The following is a 6,246-nucleotide window of genomic DNA, read 5'->3' as shown; positions in this document are numbered from 1 at the left end:
GCCATTCTGTAACTAGATAGCTGCAGGTTTTCCCCATGGGCTGAGCCAGGACCTTGAACATTCCAAGCAATTGACAAAAATATTTAGGTCACTGCCCAAAATGTGAAAGCAGCTGGCACTATTAGTAAGTCCAACTTCCTTATGCCTCCATAAGAACTCCAACTGTGACCTCCTGCTGTAGACCAGTGGTTTCCAACCTTCCTAATGCTCCAACCCTTTAATAGTTTGTTATGTCGTGGTGACCTTCAACCATAAAATGATTTTGTTGCTACTTCATAACTGCAATGTTGCTACTGCTATGAATCATAATGTAAGTATCTGATATGCAGGGAGGTCTTACGCAACCCACAGGTTGAGAAACGTTGCTCTAGAGAACTATCCCTGTGCCTGTTGTCATTGCAGAGCATGCTGTATAGAATCTGTCACTCTGATGATTCATACCACTCCGAAATGCCTGCAGCAGGGTTCTAGCATCCCAAAGAATTTCACCTTCCCAGCTCAGCAGGGTACCTCTCTTGCTAGCACAGGGCAGGTATTTTTTGTGGCCTTGTCTTTCCCTGTCTTTCCCTCTGTTAGAGTATGCTGAAAAGTTGCTGGCCTCCAGTCTGAGCCCCATGGATTTCTATTGCCCCCCATGTTCTATATAGTCCAGCATATCCTTATGTAGCAATTCCCGAGCCCAGACTTCCCTGAAGAGAACCCCACTCTTTTCCCAGGAAACCCCTGCCAGTTGTATCCTCTTGGATTTGCTTCTTTTTCTGTTGCAATTTCTTGTCCCCTTATCCTGATCTGGGGATGTATTAGGGGCCTGGCTGTGTTCTAGGCTGTGGCTGTGTATTCTCTCAATCTTCAAAGCACCCAAGAGAATTAGGTACTTTTCTTGTCCACATTGTACAGATGGGGAAAGCAAGGCCCAAGAAGTAAGTGATGTAAATTACTTTTTTCCATGTGGGGCCAGGGAGTTTAGTTGGCCTAAATCACAGTAACTGAGATACTAATTGCTTCAATGTTTTACTCAAACTGATGCCCAAGTTGCATGATTTTGCTCTTTGTCTCACTGACATCTTAACCTATGAGTCAGAGTTTTGAGAGAGCAAATGAGCCAATGGCTGTTGTGAGTTCCAAATCGTATGTCTTTATTGTGTCAGTGTAGGGCAGAGTCCTGGCAAGCATTCATATATGGAATGCAGGGCAGGAGTCCTAGTGAGTAGACAGCGATTGCATCCTGCTTGTGCCTGTCTGGCACGGAAACACATAGATGTGGGTCCCTGATGGAAGTCTCCTGTTTGCTTCAAAGCCTGGGCCAGGACTCACCTGGGGGTCCCTGAGCCTCTGAAAACACTGAGAACCTAGAGTTGCTTAGGCTGTGCCCCTGAGAGGCACTCTCAGTAGTACGCAGAGGAGGAAGCAGGACACTACACCCAGAGGCTCAGGCCAGACATAGCCACTGGCAAGATGCATCCTAAAGCGAGTTCCACGGCCACAAGATCTAAGCTCAGGATAGATTTGATGGACCAGAGATGCTCTACAACCCAGATTTGAAGGTGGCCTGAAGAACCTGGAGAAGCAAAAGGAAGGGGTGTGTGTGTGTGGGGGGTGTTTGGAATGTTTTTTAAAAAGCTGTAAAATAAGAGGAAATTTCTCACAGAGAGATAGATGCTGGCTTCAGAAGATGCAGATGGGGAAAGAGTGTGTGCAGTCAGAGCTAAGAGGTGGAACTCAGTGTCTGTTGAGTTCCTCCTCTCATGGTACATGGGCATTAATTTTCAACCTATTGTAGTGGACATTCTTTTTAAAGATGTATGTATGTATGTATGTATGTATGTATGTATGTATGTATGTATGTATATGAGTAAGTTGCTGTCTTCAGACACACCAGAAGAGGGTATAGATTCCATTACAGATGGTTGTGAGCCACCATGTGGTTGCTGGGATTTGAACTCAGGACCTCTGGAAGAGCAGTCAGTGCTCTTAACCGCTGAGCCATCTCTCCAGCCCCAGTGATCATTCCTCTGTGTGTGTGTGTGTGTGTGTGTGTGTGTGTGTGTGTGTCCCAGCATTCTGCTTCTGGCATGGAAATTTGGTGAGTATTGGACAGGAAAGTGACTCAGGAGCTGGAGGATCTAACTTGCCAGAGGTTCCTGTAGCTTCTTTGTAGACACATGGTTCCAGTTGGACTGGGAGTGGGTCCCTGGTGCTTGCTGCACACCTTCCGAGGCGGGAAGAACAGGCTCCAGGCAGGATCCAATCAGTTGAGTGAAATAATTGAGCTTGGGTTAGATTAGATCCAGCCACAACTCATACTTGTGCTAATTATTCACAGAGGATGAGGCTGGCTCGGGAGCTGGACTGTGTTACCTTGTGCCTTGTGACCACTGACAGCTCAGGATGAACTGGCCTGAAATAATAGCCGTAACCCTAGCTTTGTTTCGTCTGGAGTGGATGTCACACGGATCTGCTACTGCTCAGAAAGACAGCTTCTCCCGGCTCTGTACACGGAGTGGGGGGAGCTCACTGGGTCCTTTGTTCCCAGCTCTTCATAGGGCTGGCAGAAATTTCCATCAGGCAGTAAGAAGGGAAGATCTGAAGCCAAGTCTTGTCCATTCACTTTTCTAGGCACAGGGCACATGCCAGGCATCTGGCCACTTTAGCCCGTGGGATTCTCCACGCTATCTGGAAATTTCTTGGGGGTGGGGTGTGGCACTGACAAAGGAGGGAGGATGCAAAGATGCTATGATTTATTATCTAGGGCTGGGTTCATAGCTCGGGGAGGTGGAAGCAGCCTTCCTATTGTGAAATGGCTTGGATGAAGCTGTGGCGGTCAAGCTGAGGCTGGGAGGTCCCGGCCTTTCTTCTCACTCGTCATGCTGACCTCAGGTCGCATTCCCCATCCAATGGCACAAGCAGGGACAGTCAGAGACAGAAAAGCAAGGCAACCACAGAAGGGTGGCCAGATGGTAAGCTCGGCTCTCAGTGTGCAACTGAGGACAAATCAGAACCAGGGAAGATGCTGGGGAGACTTTGGAATAAACCAGGAAGCAGCAGGGCTCCGGGGAATGGGCTGGTTATTTGGCAATATGGCTTGTCACCTCCCAAGGAAGAGGAACGGGAGCCAGTGGTGACCACAGCATAACTGAGAATGTGACAAAGACCCAGATGAGACCTCTGCCTTTGAGCCCAAGAAGGCAGACAGCAGTGCTGTTGGAATTTTTCTTGCGTGTTGCAATGCTACATTTCCTCGCTGTCAACAATTGATGTCCTAAAATGTAAGACGGTGCATGAATTAGTATTCAAACCATAGCATTTCCCAGTCAGTAAGTATATATAATAGCATGTGACTTTATGGGCTGGGGCCCTGGAAGCAGTTGGGTTAGGTGGCTGTGTGTCAGAGCCCATACTGAGGTTGCAAAGGCATTGCCTGCTGAGGTCTTGTCATCTGGAGACTGAGCACGGCCTACAGAACATGTTTTCAGGAAGCTTCTCTAATTAGAGGTGGACAAAGTGGTACCTGTGTGGGCCCCTGCAGAGGGCTGCTTGGATACCTTCCATGTATGGCAACTGGTCTTCTCTAGAGTTGGAATCCTGACGAGTTACTATGGCAAACAGAATTCTGAGCTAGCCCTGTAGTATACTCCAGGAGATACTATTTTGTAGACAACCCTTTAACATGAGTTAGAGAATGTGAAGGTAGAAATGCTAATTCAAGAAACAAGTTCATGTTGTGGATGGGGCTCGGTTCTCAAGGTCTCAAGGGAGGTTTTGAGTGTTGAGAGTTCCTGCATCTGTCAGTCTGTCACTCAAGCTGAAGCTAACACAGCCTCACAAGCCCTTGTGGAGGGCTCAGTCCTAGCCAACACCTTGGTTTCAGTCTTGTGGTTCTCAGGGTAGGAGCCGCGGTCATGTGGTGCGTAGATTTCTGGCTCACAGAGCTGAGATAATCCCTAAGTGTTATCTGGGGTAAGCTCATGGTGATTCATTACCCAGCAATTGCTCACTGTCTAGGGTGGAGCCCACTACTCCATCTTCCTTTAATCTGACCAAAGTGTGATACTAAGTTCATCCACACTTACCATTTGTAAGGAGCGTTCCAAAATCTGTAGACCTATTTTGAACCAGCACAGTCCAGCAAGGGATGTTCTGGGACTCTGTGGATATTCCAAGGCACAGAGGCCAGAGGCTGGGGCTTTTATCATCCAGAGTACATTTACAGGAGTCAGCTAAACAGGCTTAGGTAAGGCAAGTGAGAGTTCCCTTTTAGGATATCACCATCACTATCGAGGCTACAGTGTGGGAAGTCACTACTCTTTCTACATCCCTTTGATGTTCTCTGTGAGTAATCTGCAGAGTAGTTTTAAGACTAGAATGTTGGCAGAGCAATCCCGTCTTTAATTCGGAAGTTACAATGTGTTAATCAGTCCCAGTCTGTATCTCCTGGGAGTGCTAAATTTGGGAATGGGTTGTATCTTCCAAAAGGGGTGAAGTTATGGAGACTAGGTCACAAATAAAACCTTTTGGAATGTTTTTAAGAAGACAAAGTTCACTGTTCCCCAAAGTTACAGGCCATTTCTAGGCTGTAAAATGACTTGTGGGATTTGACAAACCTATCTCCAATACTCACCTGATAGTTCTTTAGATCTCTGTTGACTATGAGAAGTCAACCTGCAAAGAAAGGCACAGATGCTGCTTGGGAGTTCCTTTAATTCTCACAATTTTTTATCACATACATACATACATACATACATACATACATACATACATACATACATATTAAACAAAAGACATGGCCTCTTGTCTTCGCCACACTCTTATCTCTACTCCTAGGGGCCTAAATGCTGAGCTCAAATGATGCACGTGGTTTGGATGGATGACAGCAGCCAGTGAAATGTTCCCCATTATGAGCAGAGGGAGGCCACATGCCTGAGGTTTTATCTTCCCAAGCAACAGGGAAGGGGAAAATACAAACTGAGCAATTTAAGAACATGTCAGCAATTTGGCAAACAAGGCAGAAGTCAAAAGCCATTTGAGTACATAAATAAGTCACGGATCTTGTCTGGATTCAGTCAAAATACCCAAAGCCTTTTGCCTATTGACACCATGTTGGTTTCAGTTGATGCTGGTGGTCTGTATAGAACCTGGTGGATGGAGGGATAAGTGTGTGCAACTGGTGCGGGCCTGAAGACTCAGAACAAAGGCTCCCCTCCCAGAGGGCCTCAGAGGCAGAGGTGTGAGGTAGAAGAAGCAGACCACCTCTTGTCTGTAGTCTGTCAATGTGTCATTGGAATGGTAACAAGGGCTGGTACTCAATAAGGAAGAGCTTTGAGGGTTAAGGCATACAACCAGACCCTTGATCTAAGCCCAGAAATGTGGAGAGCAAGTGCAGTCCTGACTGAATGAGTATTATTGACCTCAGCACGACCATGTCAAGGACTCCGATGCCTACAGACAACTGGATTATGAGGGCTCAGACTTAAGCAATGAACCAATCCTCCGTGAGTTCACAATATGATGATACCACTGAGAGTTACTGAAAGGTAGGAAGTAAAAGAAATGGGTCACTGGGGTGAACTTGAGAGCTAGCTCTGCCCTGGCCTCTTCCTGTGTCCCCTCTCTCTGCTTGCTGTCTATCCTGAGGTGAGAATCACCTCTGCCACACTCCACTACTGCCCTGACTTCCTGGCCAAGCACCCCGAGACCAAGCAGCCAAGAGCATTCTGGAAGCACCACACAATATAAAGCCTTCCTCTTTTATGTTCTGTCAGACACTTTGGTCACAGAGATGCAAACATCACTGAAGAGTTTGCTGGTGCTTTCCCTCTTGAGATCATCTATTTGCCTCCATACTGAATTTATTAGAGAATTGGGAAACAGGGAGAAGAATTCACCTCACATCACAGGACTTTTTTTGTCAGCTCCAAGTTTCTTACCCTCAAACATAGAGCAAGCCTCCAGATTTTTTTTATCCCTTTCCCATGCCATACCGGGGTGGGGGGAGTAGAAAGAACCTGTTGAGTCACAGGGATCTTACAAACTGAGTGGAGAGTTGAGACCAGAGTTTGCACTGACAGTAGGTGTAGGAAGACCTGAGCCAGAAGCCTGGGCATAGTGCACCTACAAACCCCCTAAGACCTGCAAGTTCTTGCTGCACACTCTGCAGATCAGAGTTCCAAGAAATGACAGCTGTTCTGTTCACTGCACTATCGTATGGCAACACAGGGGTGGGGATGGGGAGAGAGAGGGGGAGGGAGG

Source organism: Rattus norvegicus, chromosome 4, assembly GCF_021556685.1.
Source record: "Rattus norvegicus strain SHRSP/BbbUtx chromosome 4, alternate assembly SHRSP_T2T, whole genome shotgun sequence".
Classification (NCBI taxonomy): domain Eukaryota; kingdom Metazoa; phylum Chordata; class Mammalia; order Rodentia; family Muridae; genus Rattus; species Rattus norvegicus.
Note: the sequence above shows the minus strand (reverse complement) of the source record.